Genomic DNA, 17557 nt, shown 5'->3' with positions numbered 1-17557 from the left:
AATTAGGTCCCCGCATCCTAATACATTTTTTTTTTATCACAGTAAACCCTCATTGACCAATCCGATATAATTTGCTATTTTCGTCATCATAACACAATATAAATACATATTGCCTTTTATCTTTTATCACATTAACACATTTTTTTTATTCTATTTTTTAAATATATGAAATGTATTTAACACATAACTTTGAAACAGCTACCTTCAGCAAATAATCATTCCTAAACAACCCAGCTAAGGAAGGGCATGTGGGTAAAATGACCCTACTATGTTCACCCATTTGGCGATCACTGCCAAAATCCACCACTTGACGTCACTTCACTGCGTCAACCCTTCCGGTCAAACTCTCCTGCACTGATGTCCCGCCGTTCCAGAGCTCCGATGCCAGTTCTTAAAGTGATGCCTGGGATATTTGTTGTTTGCACAAAGGGATAACATAAAGTTATGTCAATTATGTATGCATGTTAACATTGAGTCAGATACTTTATATCTTTGATGTCCTTTCAAATCATTGAGGGCCATTTCAGTTCAGACTAAAATGGATAATACAGTAGCTACAATAGCTTACACATAACAGATTCCCAGCCTTATTACTTATGATTGAACCGCTAAAAATATGTTTACATTCTCTGGGAGCACCTACTCCTGTTTCAAGCTCAAAGGAGCTTAGTGTAGTATAGTACATTCTATATTCAGGCTGAGATTTGTTGACTGCTTTGCCTGCCCAATGCTAAGTATCTATGAGCAGATCCTGTGCCGGCTAAAGCGGGTGTTGGGCGATCTAAAGACAGCCGGACACCTGCACTAACTTGTGGGATCGACTTCAACATCGATCTCACCCGTTTAACCCTTTAGATGCAGCGCTCAATAGCGAGCACCGTATCCAAGTGTTTTGGATGGAGGTGCTCCCTCTCTCACCCAATCGACACCCTGCAATTGCAATCGCAGGGTGCCAATGGCTTCTATGGCAGCCGGGGGCCTAACAAAGGCCCCCAGGTCTGCCTGTAGTGGATGCCTGCTAGGCCATGCCTGAGGCATGACCTAGCTGGTGCCTGTCAGTTTTACGCTGACAGGGAGTAATATGCTGCAATACAGTGTATTATAAAAGCAATCAGAAGATCGTATAGTGAAGTCCTCTAGTGGGACTAAAAACAAAGTTATCAAAAGGTTTAATAAATTAATAATACATAAATAAAAATCCCAAATAAGAAAAATGAAAAACCCACTTTTTCCCTTTTAAAATACTTTAATATGGAAAAACAAAAAAAAAATGAAAACATTACACATATTTGGTATCGCCGCATCTGTAACAACCCCACCTATTAAGCAATCATGTTATTTAACCCGCAAAGTGAACACCGTAAAAAATAAAATAAAAAACAATGCCAGAATTGCTCTTTTCTGTTCATCCTGCCTTTAAAAAAATGTGATAAAAAGTGATCAAAAAGTCACATATACTCCAAAATAGTACCAATAAAAACTAGAAGTGATCCCAAAAAAAATAAGCCCTCATACAGCTGCATCGGTGTAAAAATAAAACATTTATGGCTCTTAAAACATGGTGACACAAAAACACAATTTTGAAAAAAAAAGTGCTTTTACTGTGTAAAAGTAGTAAAACATACAAAATCTATATAAATTTGGTGTTGCCACAATCATAATGACCCGCTGAATAAATGTATTATGTTATTTATACCACACAGTAAACGGCGTAAATCTAAGACGCAAAAAAGAGTGGCAAAATTTATGTTTTTTTTCCATTACCCCCGAAAAAAGTTAATAAAAGTTAATGAATAAATTATATGTACCCCAAGATGGTGCTATTAAAAAATACAACTTGTCCCACAAAAAATAAGAACTTATAAAGCTATGTCGATGTAAAACTAAAAAAGTTATAGCTCTTGGAATGAGACGATGAAAAAACTAAAAAAATTGCTTGGTCTTTAAGGTTTAAAATAGGCCGGTCATTAAGGGGTTAAACGAAGAGGCAGAAGACCGTTCTGTTTGGCTTTTTCCGGAAATCAATGTATCAGAGTACGGGTTCAATAGAAAGTCTATGAGCCCGTACTCCGATACATCGGTTTTCTGGAAAAAGCCGAACAGAAACAAAGCGGCTGTGCGCTCACACAAGCGCTTCTGCCGCTTCGTTTTAGCGATCGGTGGGAGTCTCAGTGCTCGGACCCCCACCAATCCAAACTTCTGACATGTCACTATGACATGACAGAAGTTTGTTGAACATTTAGTTACCCTTTAATAACACCATCACACAGTACCTAAAGGATGATAATAGAGCAAGGCTTGACCAGTCTCAGGACATTAAATAGTCAAGTGGGTTTTTTAGAGAAGAGAATGAAGAAAAGTTATTTAAGCTAGCCAGTTAGCAGACTATTTATCCCAGTCTATAGCCGGCTGAAAGGCCATAGAAAATTTTGGAGACATGGAAATATCTTTGTCTGTTATTCTCTATTTTTGTATTGGTCCAGGACTTACAACATGCTGTTTATATGGGTCCTAAAGATGTACATTAAATGCCAACAGGAAAAAGAATCAAGAACCATTTCATAGTCTTCTCTTTTATTAAAGTCTAAGCATATTCACACTTTCTGCTCCAATATATCCCCTCAAACTTTTACACTCTTCTTTACAGTAGAGAAGTTTTATAACAAATGATGCTGAACTAAAAGGGCTGATAATATAAAGTGATCGTAAATAGAGAAAGATAGAAAGCAAGTTACCGGTGGTAAAATTATTCAAGGAAGAACTCATTAAATAATAATCTGTGTTTACCAAATTTATGGCCAATGATGAGATAAGTCCAAGGCAAAAAATATGAAACATAAAAATAAATTAAACATGAATAATGACTTAAATAACTATTACGGGAAGAGAAGTGAAGAAACACTGATTAAAAACAAAGAAATGAAAATATAGAAATAGCACATATTGTACTTTATGAAAGGAATGACTTCTTATCATAGAACATTAACTGGTCAATACTGATTTGTACCTAGGAAGGCAGAGATTCAGTGTGTAGTGAGTTGTGAATGATAGTGATCACGATTGAGTCACGCTGTTCGTATTCTTGCTCTTGACTGAGCTTGATTTTTACTGCAGGACATAAAACAACTGTCCAGTTGACTGACTGGACAGTAAGTATGCCCCCCCCCCTTATGAATGTCAATCATTTGTGTGCGGGTGGGGGGGATAAAAATAAAAAAATAAATAAATAAATGACTCAATAAACTTCTGTTCCCCCATGTCTCCTCTTGCAAATCTAATCCTCAAAATTATACCGAAAGGTAGACGCTTATAATTGATATAACCAGCTGTGCCCATCCACTCCACTCACATAGACTGTGCTGTCACCTAATACAGGCACCAGCAGTCTTAGGCTGGATTCACACGAGCATGTTCGGTCCGTAAAGGACGGAACGCATTTCAGCCGCAAGTCCCAGACCGAACGCACTGCAGGGAGCCGGGCTTCTAGCATCATAGTTATGTACGACGCTAGGAGTCCCTGCCTCTGCGTTGAACTACTGTCCTGTACTGAAAACATGATTACAGTACGGGACAGTTGTCCCGCAGCGAGGCAGGGAGTCCTAGCGTCGTACATAACTATGATGCTAGGAGCCCGGCTCCCTGCAGTGTGTTCGGTCTGGGACTTGCGGCCGAAATATGTTCCGTCCTTTACGGACCGAGCATGCTCGTGTGAATCCAGTCTTAGGGTATGTTCACACGCAAACGCCAAATACTTCTGCAATTACGGAGCTGTTTTCAGGTGAAAACAGTTCCTGAATTTCAGAAGTACTCGTGTTTTTCGCGGCGTCTTTTACGGACGTTATTGGAGCTGTTTTTCATTGGAGTCAATGAAAAACGGCTCCAAAAACATCCCAAGAAGTGTCCTGCACTTCTTTGCCGCGGGCGTAATTTTACACGCCTTCTTTTGACAGCGACGCGTAAAATGACAGCTCGTCTGCACAGAACATTGTAAGACCCATTGCAAGCAATGTGCAGATGTTTGCCGACGTATTGGAGCCGTCTTTTCAGGCGTAATTAGAGGCGTAAAATGCCTCCATTACGTCTGAAATGAGTTTGTGTGCACATACCCTTAGACTACTGCTTCTTCATTTTACCACTGGAGGGAAGTATTCTAAAACGTCACGGTGACATACATCACCATGACTACCACCAGGATTGCAGGAGTGCAATCCTAGTGCAAAATGGATAGGGCTCAATGTCTAAAATGTAAACAACCATGGATAGTTTCAATTCAGATTATTATGTTTCCTTTGGAAAGTGCTGTAAACAATTACTGTATTTGTGCCTATGTCAATTATTTTTTTTTCTGTATTTTATTGTGTTTTTTTTATATGCAACACAAAGTAGTAGAAATACAATTTTTAGTGTTACAGTAAAGTATGTGGTAAGTTGACATTGCACACTTTAGGTAGAGAAATGCATAGTTGAGTATTAGAGTGCAACGACAACACATATTTAGCACTGGGTTTTTTTTAGTGCTGGAGTCCTGGGTTTGAATCTGACCAAGAATAACATCTGCATGGTGTTTGTCTGTTCTTCATGTGTTTATGTGGGTTTCTTTCAGGTTCTCTGGTTTTCTCGCACCCTCCAAAAACATACTGATGCGTTAATTTGCCCTAATGTGTGTGTCTCAGATATAGAAATTAGATTGTGAGCCCATTGGAGACAGGGACTGACATATATGATGAGAACTTCTGCACAGCCCTGCAGAATATGTTAGCTATACTGTATAAGCAACTGTAAATAAATAATAATGTCTTGTCACCATATAATAGTAGATTTCCCCTGTAGAGGCTGCTACGAAAAAAAAAATATTGCCAATGGCAACTCTCCTTGGAGATACCAGCTGATTGCCTGGGCTTTTTAGGAGCAAAACCTGCAGATACTCTATGTTCATTTCGAACATACTGTGAACTTGGCTGATTTCAGAAGATAATGCAATTGGTAACTAACCAGGTACTGCCTTGCCAGAATCTTCCTCCTCGATGACATCACCGCAAATCTATATCTCCCAGCTTGATGTGGAGATCATATTCCTGCATAATGGGGTCACTGCTTTTCTCTCCATCTGTGCAGATTCTACTGCAACCCATTGGAAGTAGCATGGCGTTAAGGTGACCATCCATATAGGACTAGCGTCAGTCTTACCTGCCGGTATCGGCGGGACTGGCTGACTAGTGGGTATTAGATGTTCGGCAAATGTTGGTTCAGCAGATGTCAGGGAAAAAACTATTTGGCATGTTCAATATCAACATGCCTGATCCTTTTTTCTTAAGGGAGATAAGCTGCCACCAGAGGTGTCTGGCAGCGCTTATTCCCCTCTTCCCATTGAGAACACATGCATGCTAGGTTAAACCGAGTATGCATGTGTATGGGGAGCAGGGACAGACATAGACAGCAGAGGAGCCCTATGCAAGAACAGTATACAGGCCACTTACTCTCCAATAGCTCCAAAGCTTGTTTAATAATTCACCAATAATTATGATCCATAGTCATTATCTTGATCCCTTACATGCAATCCAACAGACATTATGAAGCTGCTGTTAAGGCAACAGTGCCCCCATCCCTACCTAAAGTGTTCCTGTTCAGCTGCACCTATTGGGAGGGGTTAGGAATAGCTGTCGGTCGAAGCAGCATTCAGCCGACAGCTATATAGCCACCTTTAAAGGGTAGCTAAACTTTAAAAAAACTTCTGACATGTCATAGTGACATGTCAGAAGTTTTGATCAGTAGGGGTCCAAGCACTAAGACTCCCACCGATCCCTAAAATAAAGCGGCAGAAGCGTTCAAGTGAGCACTGTGCCGCTTAGTTTCTGATTGGCTTTTCTCGGAAAGCTGAGCAATTGGTGTACAGGCTCATTTACTTTCTAATGAGCCCGTACACCTCTCTGAGGAAAGCTGATCAGAAACTGAGTGGCACAGCGCTCACCCAAGCGGTTCTGACGCTTCGTTTTAGGAATCAGTGGGGGTCTCAGTGCTCAGACCCGCACCTATCAAAACTTCTGACATGTCACTATGACATGTCAGAAGTTTTTTGGCAGTTTAGTTACCCTTTTAAATGGGAGTATATTCCTACTGACTGACAGAGACATGAGGGAAAGGAGAGGTGAGTCCAGGGACATGCTAATATAATCATGCAGGTCTGTAATCTGTGGAAGGAGACTGGGAGACCAGGCTTCAGCTATTGAATGAATAGACATTGACATTTCTTGAGGAAAGAAAGGTAAACTTTGGAGAAAAAGACTTCACACACTTAGGGTATGTTCACACGCTGAGCCAAAAAAGTCTGAAAATACGGAGCTGTTTTAAAGGGAAAACAGCACCTGATTTTCAGACGTTTTTTGAGCAACTCACGTTTTTCGCAGCGTTTTTCGCGCCGTTTTCGCGGCATTTCGCGCCGTTTTTTCGGCCGTTTTTGGAGCTGTTTTCAATAGAGTCTATGAGAAAACGGCTCCAAAAACGTCCCAAGAAGTGTCCTGCACTTTTTTTGACGAGGCTGTAATTTTACGCGTCGTCTTTTGACAGCTGTCAAACGACGACGCGTAAATAACAGGTCGTCGGCACAATACGTCGGCAAACCCATTCAAATGAATGGGCAGATGTTTGCCGACGTATTGGAGACGTATTTTCAGGCGTAAATAGAGGCATAATACGCCTCGTTTACGCCTGAAAATAGGTTGTGTGAACCCAGCCTTAGGGTATGTTCACACGCTGAGCCAAAAACGTCTGAAAATACAGAGCTGTTTTCAAGGTAAAACAGCACCTGATTTTCAGACGTTTTTTGAGCAACTCACGTTTTTTGCGCCGTTTTCGCGCCGTTTTCACACTGTTTTTTCAGCCGTTTTTGGAGCTGTTTTCAATACAGTCTATGAGAAAACGGCTCCAAAAACGTCCCAAGAAGTGTCCTGCACTTTTTTTGACGAGGCTGTAATTTTACGCGTCGTCTTTTGACAGCTGTCAAGCGACGACGCGTAAATTACAGGTCGCCGGCACAGTACGTCGGCAAACCCATTCAAATGAATGGGCAGATGTTTGCCGACGTATTGGAGCCGTATTTTCAGGCGTAAATCGAGGCATAATACGCCTCGTTTACGCCTGAAAATAGGTCGTGTGAACCCAGCCTTAATACATATATGGATTCGGGAGCAAGATGAATTTTAAATTTTTGGGCTGCCCACTAGCATATACCGGCCCACTGGCATATCTGTGCATGTATGCAGATCACTTCCATTATCAGCTGCAATAATACTCTCTCTGCATTAGTGTGCTTTAAAGAGGCTCTGTCACCAGATTTTGCAGCCCCTATCTGCTATTGCAGCAGATAGGCGCTGCAATGTAGATTACAGTAACGTTTTTAATTTTTAGAAAACGAGAATTTTTGGCCAAGTTATGACCATTTTTGTAGTTATGCAAATGAGGCGTGCAAAAGTCCAAGTGGGTGTGTTTAAAAGTAAAAGTCCAAGTGGGCGTGTATTATGTGCGTACATCGGGGCGTTTTTAATACTTTTACTAGCTGGGCGCTCTGATGAGAAGTATCATCCACTTCTCTTCAGAACGCCCAGCTTCTGGCAGTGCAGACACAGCGTGTTCTCGAGAGATCACGCTGTGACGTCACTCACAGGTCCTGCATCGTGTCAGACGAGCGAGGACACCGGCACCAGAGGCTACAGATGATTCTGCAGCAGCATCAGCGTTTGCAGGTAAGTCGCTACATCGACAAAGTATTAAAAACGCCCCGATGTACCTAATACACACCCACTTGGACTTTTACTTTTAAACACACCCACTTGGACTTTTGCAAGCCTCATTTGCATAACTACAAAAATGGTCATAACTTGGCCAAAAATGCTCGTTTTTTAAAAATAAAAACGTTACTGTAATCTACATTGCAGCGCCGATCTGCTGCAATAGCAGATAGGGGTTGAAAAATCTGGTGACAGAACCTCTTTAAATTACTTGGATTTCTCAACCCATTTAGAAAATAAAAACATTGAGTTGCAAAGATTTGCAATATAATTTAATAAATTAAGAAAGGGTATTGCACATAGGTCTTAACATTAAAAGGCTGCATACATTTCTTAAACCCTATATTCACTTACTATGGAAATAAGTGATATATTTGTGGATTGAGGGATATCTACTGTATTATTATCAGTAAGGGACACTACTTTTGTCAGTAAAACACTGTATATAGAATGGAGTTAAATAAATCATAGAACAACTCTAGATGAACTTTGTGGAATGGAAGAAAAAGAAAATCATTAAACATCCCACTGATTGTCGAGAGCTAATTTAATCAATACAAGCCCTCAGGTCTGGGGAGAGGGTTAAGCCATTACTGCATACATCACATTTTCACTGACACCTGGAATCCCAGCAAAACATCCCAAACCCTGGGAGATCTAGTAGAAAGGTTGTGAGACAGAGGTGCAAAGGAACACGGATACTATACACTTATATGAGCTTACATTGATGAAACCTTTATAGAAGACAAGTGATGGAGATTGCTAATTAGAGAATGGAAATGGAAAAATCCTTTATTTTTATTTAGGTATGATCACATAGTACATCATATCCTACTGCCATTTTCTAAATCTTTCTTGCACTGGGCGGAGTGCAGCTGGAGCGTGGTAGTGTTCAACAGCCATATAATAGCTCATTTTCTTTTGTAATGAAAAGTACTTATCATATAGCGTACACATTTCCTGGTGTGGAATAAATCTGTCATGGAGATAACAGTAACAAACTGCTACAATGTAGAAACCATACTGTAACAGTAATTATATCCAATTATGTTTCTACAAAATGGCATAGTGGTGACAAATGTATAGTATGTATACATGGAGCCAGGGGCTTGTATCATCCATTTTGGACTGTCAAGTCTATGTTAAAACTTTATAAGACAAAAGTTTACTGTGAGCAAATACTGATATGTTCTTGTGTGTTCCATCAAATGATTTTCAAGGTCTCTAATGGATTTTCTGTTCTAAGGCCTCATGCACACGACCGTAGCCATGTGCACAGCTGCGATTGTCGGGTTGGACGGCCAAAGAGTGTTACCCGTGGACCACCCGCAAATCGCGGGCCATGCACATGGCCACGTGCATTAATTTCTATGAGCCTGGACCGCAAAACATGGCTATAATAAGACATGTCCGTTCTTTTTGCAATCCAGGCTCATGGAAACAACGGTCATGTGCATGGGCCCATTGAAATGAATGGGGACGCAATTCACCCACAGATTTGCGGGTGAATTGCGGCTGCAAAAATATGTTCGTATGCATAGGGCCATAATCAAATAAATTATTATTTTCACCACCAACATTGTATGTGTTCCAATAAGCCTATAAGGATTCCCATACACATAATATAAAAATCATTGACTATCTAAGATGTACAATATGCGTGTGTCCCCACTTTTCCACAACATCAGATTTCGGGGGGGAGACAGATTGGGCATGTTGAATTTTAATATACCCAATTCTTTGTGCCCGAGGGAAACATTGTGTCACAAAGGATCTGTGGACCCAATGAGCCGTACCACCTTGGCGGTAAGCCAGCTGACCAACAGGGCGCAGGTGAAAGTCTATAGTTCGTATAGGTACCTGTGGCAGCTCAGACAGCAACAGAGCAGGCTCGGCAAGGACTAGGCAGCAGGTAGACGTCAGGCGAGGTTAAGCAGGTCAGACGTGGAATACAGCACGACACGATTTTGGCACAGCACAGTGCTCGACCAGGATGGTATGGAATGCAAGGAACAGGAACTGGAACAGGTACAGGAACAGGAAACAGGAACTGGAACATGTACAGGAACAGGAAACAGGAAACACACTAGGAGGCCATCACATAGACAAGCTAGGAAACATCAACAACGCTCAGGCATAGAATCAGGTGGACCCCTCTTATAGTCCAGGGTACTCATGCGTCAAAGTTCATCAAGAAGTCCGGTATGCGCGCTGCCACTTTTAGAGCGGGCATGAGCGTGCGTGCGCACCCTATGGGATCCGGCTGAATTGAGTGGAAGCGAGCGTTGGCGTCTTCTGAGGAGGAGGCTGGGGCCAGCGCTTGCCAACATGTGGCTGCGGCTGTCAGGAGGGGATTGGAGCTGACAGCCCGCATTCACGTACATTACAGTATCCCCCCACTTACGTCCCCTCTTCTTGGGACCAGAGCGAGCGAGAAACTTCTTCAGAAGAGCAGGGGCATTGAGGTTCTCCTCTGGCTCCCAAGACCTTTCTTCAGGACCAAACCCCCTCCAATCCACCAAATAAAAGGTCTTTCCTATCACTTTTTTGGTTTCCAGGATCTCCTGAACCTCAAAGGTGTCTGAAAAGCCGCAGGAGGCAACCACAGGGCTAGGAGTCTTGGTGCAGCGGTTCAGAACCACCGGCTTCAGGAGGGAGACATGGAAGGAGTTGGGGATCAAGAGGGAAGGAGGCAGCCGAAGCTTATAGGCAACAGGGTTGATCCGCTGTAGGATCTCGAAGGGTCCGAGGAACCTGGGAGCAAATTTGCATAATGGCACCCTTAGTCGTATATTCCTGGAAGACAGCAAGACCCTTGTGCCGGGAACAAAATGAGGAGGTTCTCTTCTCCTTGTATCAGCCTTTTGTTTCATGCGTTCGACCGCCATTAGGATGGAGGATCGAGTCTGCTGCCAGATCTGTAGGAAGTCTCTAAAGGTGGAGTCAGCCGCTGGAACCTCGGAAGTATCGGGCCCTGGGAGAGGAATTTGTGAGTGCTGGCCGTAAACAATGAAGAACGGCGTATTCCTTGTGGACTCACTGGTGTGATTATTGTAGGAGAATTCTGCCAATGGGAGCAACTGCACCAAGTTATCATGCTGCTTGGAAATAAAGTGGCGTAGGTAGATCTCCAAGATCTGATTGATCCTCTCGACCTGACCATTGGACTAAGGATGGTAGGCTGATGAAAGTCCAATTTCACACCGAGGAGTACGCAGAGGGCTCTCCAGAACTTTAAGGTAAACTGAACCCCCCGATCAGACACAAAATGCTGCGGCAAGCCGTGCAGGCGAAAGATGTGTTGTAATGATGGGGTAGGGAGACAGACAGGTGAGCCCTAATCTACCCGCCACTCAGTCCCTGCCTACTTGCAACGGCCCATCCTAGGCGACGGCGTACAACTGGGCGACGGCCCCTACGCTCAATAAGTGCACGACAGACAAACAGACAAGGGTACACAGAAGCTAAGGGAAATGGGGCAGTTGCCCACGGCAACACAGTGAGCAACAAGAGTAGTGAACGAGCCGAGTCAAACCAGGACTGCACGAGGTACAAATCGCAGAGCAGGAGCGTAGTCAGTAAAGCCATGGTCAAAAATGAAGCAAGGTCAATAATCATAGCAGGAGCAGCAGAGCCAGGAAACAGAAAAGAATCACAGGCAAAGGAGGAGCAGGAAATGCAGGTATAAATAGACAGAGGGCGGGAGCTAGCTCTGTCTGGCGAGGCTGTGATAGGCTCTCCCACTCCTCAGCCTGCCAGCCTGACTGGTAGAAGATCGTGTCACTCTCTCAGACTTAGGAGCAGGTGCAGACTGATTACCCACGGGCGTCGACACAGAAGCTGTGTCTGGCAGATCCTTTACATGTGTTGGATGAACAACTTGGCCAGCTGAGGAGCAGAAGGCAGACTGGTCAGAGGAACGAAGTGGGCCACCTTTGAAAATTGGTCCACCACCACCCAGAAAGCACTGCATCCGGCAGAGAGAGGCAGGTCCGTAATAAAGTCCATAGTTATATGCTGCCAGGGAGCATTGAGCACAGGCAATGGCTGGAGCAGACCAGCAGGTCTGGAGTGAGCGGCCTTTTTGGCTGCACATACAGAACAGGAAGAAACGAAGTCCATAATGTCCTTGAGCAGCGTGGTCCACAAGAAATGACGAGCAATAAGATCCCGGATCTAGTGGAGTGTCCCCAGCGGAGGATTCTTCCACTGTCAGCAAGGTGCACAAAAGTCCTCCCTGGAGGAATGTCCCCAACTTGCAGGGGATTGACAGAGATAATGCAAGATGGATCAATAATATTCTGTGGACTCTCCAAGGTGTCTTCCGTCTCGAAAGACCTGGACAAGGCATCGGCCCTCTCATTCTTGTCAGCTGGGTGATAAAGGAGCTCAAACTGGAACCTTGTAAAGAACAGTGACCACCTGGCCTGAAGAAGGTTCAGACGTTGGGCTGTCTGGAGTTAGGTCAGATTCTTGTGGTCTGTAAAAATCAGGATCGGATGATCTGCGCCCTCTAATAGATGTCTTCATTCTTTCAGGGCTAATTTGATGGCCAGTAACTCCCGATCCCCAATCGAGTAGTTGCGTTCTGCGGAAGAGAAGAGCTGAGAAAAATATCCACGTATCCTTGACTTGCCCTTGAGACCCCTCTGGAACAGGAGTGCACCAGCACCGACTGAGGATGCGTCCACCTCCAACGAGAACTGCAGAGAGACATCCAGATGATGGAGGATAGAGGCTGACGTGAAGGCACTCTTCAGGCTATTGAATGCGGACTCTGCCTCGGGAGTCCACACCTTGGCGTTCATACCCTTCTTAGTAAGGTTAGAGATGGGAGAAGTCAGTGAGGAGAAGTTTGGAATAAACTGCCTGTAAAAATTAGCGATATCCCAAAAAGCGCTGTATGGCCCTCAAACCTGGAGGACGTGGCCACTCTAGAACAGACTTTACCTTCTCAGCATCCATCTCGAGACCTTGATTCGAGATGATGCAGCTCAGGTAGGGTAGAACATCTTTGTCAAACATGCACTTCTCCAACTTGGCGTACAGACGATTCTCCCTTAACCGTAGCAGAACTTGATGGACATGTCTCTGGTGCGTCATAGGATCTGGAGAAAAAATCAAGATGTCATCAAGGTAGACTACTACACAAACATAGAGGAGGTCACGGAAAATGTCATTCACAAACTCCTGGAAGACCGCGGGAGCATTACACAGGCCGAAGGGCATTTCTAGATACTCATAGTGTCCACCACGGGTGTTAAATGCAGTCTTCCATTCATCACCCTTGCGAATCCGGACTAGGTTGTAAGCCCCACGCAGGTCTAGTTTAGAAAAAATCTTGTCACCACGTATAGGATCAAACAGTTCAGAGATCAGTGGCAACGGATATTTATTCTTCACCGTGATCCGGTTGAGACCTCGGTAGTCGATACAAGGACGAAGAGAGCCATGTTTCTTTTTTACGAAGAAGAACCCGTGCTCCTGCCAGGGAGGAAAACTTTCGTCTGAAGCCCCTCTCCAAGTTCTCTTTCACATAGGCAGACATGGACATAGTCTCTGGCAAGGAGAGAGGATATACCCTACCACAGGGAAGGGATGCACCAGGAATCAGCTCGATAGGGCAGTTATACGCCCGATGTGGAGGCAATGTCACCGCCTCCCTCTTGCTGAAGATGTCCAAAAATGCAGCATAATGAATAGGCTATCCTGCCAATGACCGAGGCAGCGAAGGCTGATCCGAACGAATCTGCACCAGGCAACGACCTTGACACTCAGGGCCCCACTGGAGAACCTCTCCAGAATTCCAGTCCAGGACTGGGGCATGCAGTCGCAGCCAAGGCAGGCCCAGCAACACAGAGTTAACAGCTTTGGATAGCACATAGAAAGGCAGAAGTGCAGAGTGAAGGGCTCCCACTTGGAGCCTCACCGGCTTGGTCACAGCTATAACTGGGTCTGGCAGAGGTAGTCTATTCACTGAAGCTACTGTCAACGGGTTCTCCAGAGGGGTGGTGGGTAATTTCCAGAAGATCCACCAGGTCTCTACGGATGAAATTGGCAGCGGATCCAGAGTCCAGATACGCAGAAACCTGATGCGTTTTCTCGCCGGACACTATGGTCACAGGTATGGACAATCTAGACAGAAGTCTATTCTTACCCAAGGTTGTCACTCCTAGCAGCCCTAGATTTTGGGATCTTTGGGGACACAGGCGTATGAGATGGCCACCGAAGGCCGCAATAAAGACAGAGTCCAGACGTGCGTCTGCGTTGTCTCTCCTGTGTGGATAACTTACACTGGTCCATTATTACTGACTCCTTAGGAGGATCTACATCTGAGGAAAGCAGGGGTTGCTGCAAAGTAGGGGCCAGACTGGGAAGGACTCCCTCCCGTCTAACCTCTTGGAGGCGTTCTCGGATCCGTATATCAATCTGGGCAGACAGAAGGATGAGGTCATCCTGGGTAGACGGCAGATCCCGAGCGGCAAGTTCGTCCTTAATTCTAGAAGCCAGTCCATGCCAGAATGCAGCCACCAGAGCCTCATTGTTCCATAACAGCTCTCCCGCCAGGGTGCGGAAGTGGATGGCGTACCCTTTCACGCAGGTGTCTCCTTGGCGAAGGTTAATCAAAGATGCCGCTGCAGATTAGAGCCATCCAGGCTCCTCAAACACCATGCGAAAAGTCCGGAGGAAGGCTTGGAAGTCACGGTTCTTTGGTCCTTGTCTCTCCCAGATAGAGTTCGCCCATGCAGGAGCCTTGCCGGTGAGGAGAGAGATGATGAAAGCGACCCTTGCGCCATCAGACAAAATTGTTCTATTATACAGTCTGAAGTGGATCTGACACTGATTCAAAAAGCCATGACAGTTACTTGCTTCTCCATCATAGCAGTCAGGAAGTGGCAAAGAAACACATGGGTCAACACTGCTAAGAGGTGTAGTCTGAGGAGCAACACTGCCAGGAGGTGTAGTAGGAGGAACAGCAGCTTGTGCCTCCTGCCGACATGCAAGAATGTTCAATGCCTGGAGGAGTTGGTCCTGTTGAGACCGGAGGTCCAGCATATCCGCTCGCATCTCCTGTGACGTCGTCATGGTCTTGAATCGACCATCGGGGTCCACGTCCTGAGCGTACTGTCACGAAGGGTCTGTGGACCCACTGAGCCGTACCGCCTTGGCGGTAAGACAGCTTGCCAACAGGGCGCAGGTGAAAGTCTATAGTTTGTATAGGTACCTGTGACAGCTCAGACAGCAGCAGGGCAGGCTCGGCTAGGACTAGGCAGCAGGTAGACGTCAGGTGAGGTGAAGCAGGTCAGACGTGCAATACAGTACGACATGACTTTGGCACAGCACAGTGCTCGACCAGGATGGTATGGAATGCAAGGAACAGGAAAAGGAACTGGAACAGGTACAGGAACAGGAAACAGGAACTGTAACAGGAAATACACTAGGAGGCCATCACATAGACAAACTAGGAAACATCAACAACGCTCAGGCATAGAAGCAAGGGGCTGGACGCCTCTTATAGTCCAGGGTACTCACAAGTCAAAGTTCATCAAGAAGTCCGGTACACGCGCTACCCCTTTAAGAGCGGGCATGAGCGTGCGCACACACCCTACGGGATCCGGCTGAGGTGAGTGGAAGCGAGTGCTGGCGTCTCCTGAGGAGGAGGCTGGGGCCAGCGCTTGCCGACACATGGCTGCGGCTATCAGGAGGGGATTGGAGCTGACAGCCCGCAGCCACGGACATTACACATTGGCTATGTTCCCTCTCCCCATTGAAAACACAAGCACGCTCACCCAAGCCAAGGGTGCATGTGTCTCGGGAGGAAAAGCTATTGTAAATGTATGGTCATAGCTTGGCCAGTACTTTGAATGGTAAAATGGATAATTTTGTGCTTGAATTTCTATAATTGCTGTTGAAGCCATTAATGTAATATACTGACTTGTAAAACAAAGCAAGGAGAACCAGCTTAGTCCTGCCCCGAATGCATAATGCCATCACAGCAGGGATAATCCCTCCTTGGATGTACTGTACTGACAGCCATAATATGCTTTTCTAAAGCCACTTAGCAGATTTCAGTACATAATCTCTATTAGAGCAGCATAACATGTGGTAGGAGGACAGATTTGATGAACCTTAATAAGGCTTGCACATTAAGAACGGAGCATATGTACGGCTTATTTCTGTGTCATGCCAAGGCATGCTGGCTTATGTTATGTTAGAGAGACTTGACTTATGGTTGTCAGTTATTGTACCTGTTTGCCCTCTAGAGAAAGCTGGAAAAACAGTAGAACAAACATTTAAAAAAGCGTAGTGTTATCTACTACTTGACTACACTGAGCAGCACCGTGTGCCAAGAGAAGAAGGGAATCTAAGGAGAAGCTAAAAACAAGTCTAAATCTATCTATCTATCTATCTATCTATCTATCTATCTATCTATCTATCTATCTATCTATCATCATATTTACTCTTTTAGTCTACTAATAATTTTTCTAGTAACGGAAAGCATGGTTGCATACCATATTATAACATACATGTTTATTTAAATATTAATCTGACAGTCCTTTACGGCTCTGATATCAAATAATAAATTACCTTCATAAAAATTAGAAGCAGACATTATTTGCAACTTAAAGTGAAGCTTCAAATTTTGTCAATTAGAATTGCTTCAGTTTAACTCCATGCTGGATTTTTTTCATGCCATACATATACATAAAAGTTCACTTAAAAGTTGTTAGAGGGCAGCAGTTTGAATCTAGAGTATATGATTTTTTTGGGTTATGAGACACATGATGCTTGGAAAACAAACAAATACTCAACACTTACAACCAATTTATGCCAAGATATAAAGGTTAAATGGAAAGGACCACCAGTACATCTGTACAATATCCTATAAAGCTGAACTAACTAGTCCACAGAATGGACCCAGGAAGTGCTGTTCAGGGAACCCAAAGAAGTAATCTCGAGCCCCCTATTCCTACAAAAAAAAAAAATATATATATCCACATGACTTTAAATTACTGGTGTCTTCTTAGGTGTCACAAGGAACTTTGTGCCGACTGAGACACTAGGGCATGGGCGTGACTGCAACTTCTACACCCTCTGCAGGCATGCCCCCGGGGGAAGGTCTGCTGGAAAATGTATCTTATGACTACTCTCAGCACTACGGAATGGCCCGGGTAGGGGCATATGTGTCATTTGATTAGTACTATAAGATGCTGTTTTTTAGGCAAATTTCCACCCACTAGTTCTCCTTAATGTATTTTTCAATAAAAAATAGGAGTTGCTCCTAAAACAATGGATTCTACCTAACATTCATAATTATTGTTCTTATAATTGCAGCCGCAGGACATGTCATCAATAAGTTTGAAGAGGTTATTTGTGAATGATCCACTGGACTTATCGGGCCCATTATTAGATCAGAGCCTGGCCCCAGCAGAGGTTTCTTTGGTATGCCGGTAGGCCAGTCTAGTATTGATATTCTCGCAATTTCTTTCTTGAGGGTTTCACAGTATTTCCAACATTTTTATTAGCCCTGTTTATGAATTATTCTACTAGCTAAAGCCACAGATCTTTGAATTGATATTACATAGAGACATTTATTGAAAACAACAGAGGTTGTTAGATGGCAGTTACACCACCACAAATATCTGATTATGTCTCTGTTCACATCTGTGTTGGGGTCCCGTTCTGAAGTTCCGTCTGAGCTTTCCGTCAGACTGGGACCCTGAACAGACAGTTTCCGTTTCCATCACCATTGATTTCAATGGTGACGGATC

This window comes from Rhinoderma darwinii, chromosome 3 (assembly GCF_050947455.1).
Source record: "Rhinoderma darwinii isolate aRhiDar2 chromosome 3, aRhiDar2.hap1, whole genome shotgun sequence".
NCBI lineage: Eukaryota > Metazoa > Chordata > Amphibia > Anura > Rhinodermatidae > Rhinoderma > Rhinoderma darwinii.
The sequence above is the reverse complement of the archived record's forward strand: the minus strand, read 5'-3'. Positions refer to the sequence as shown.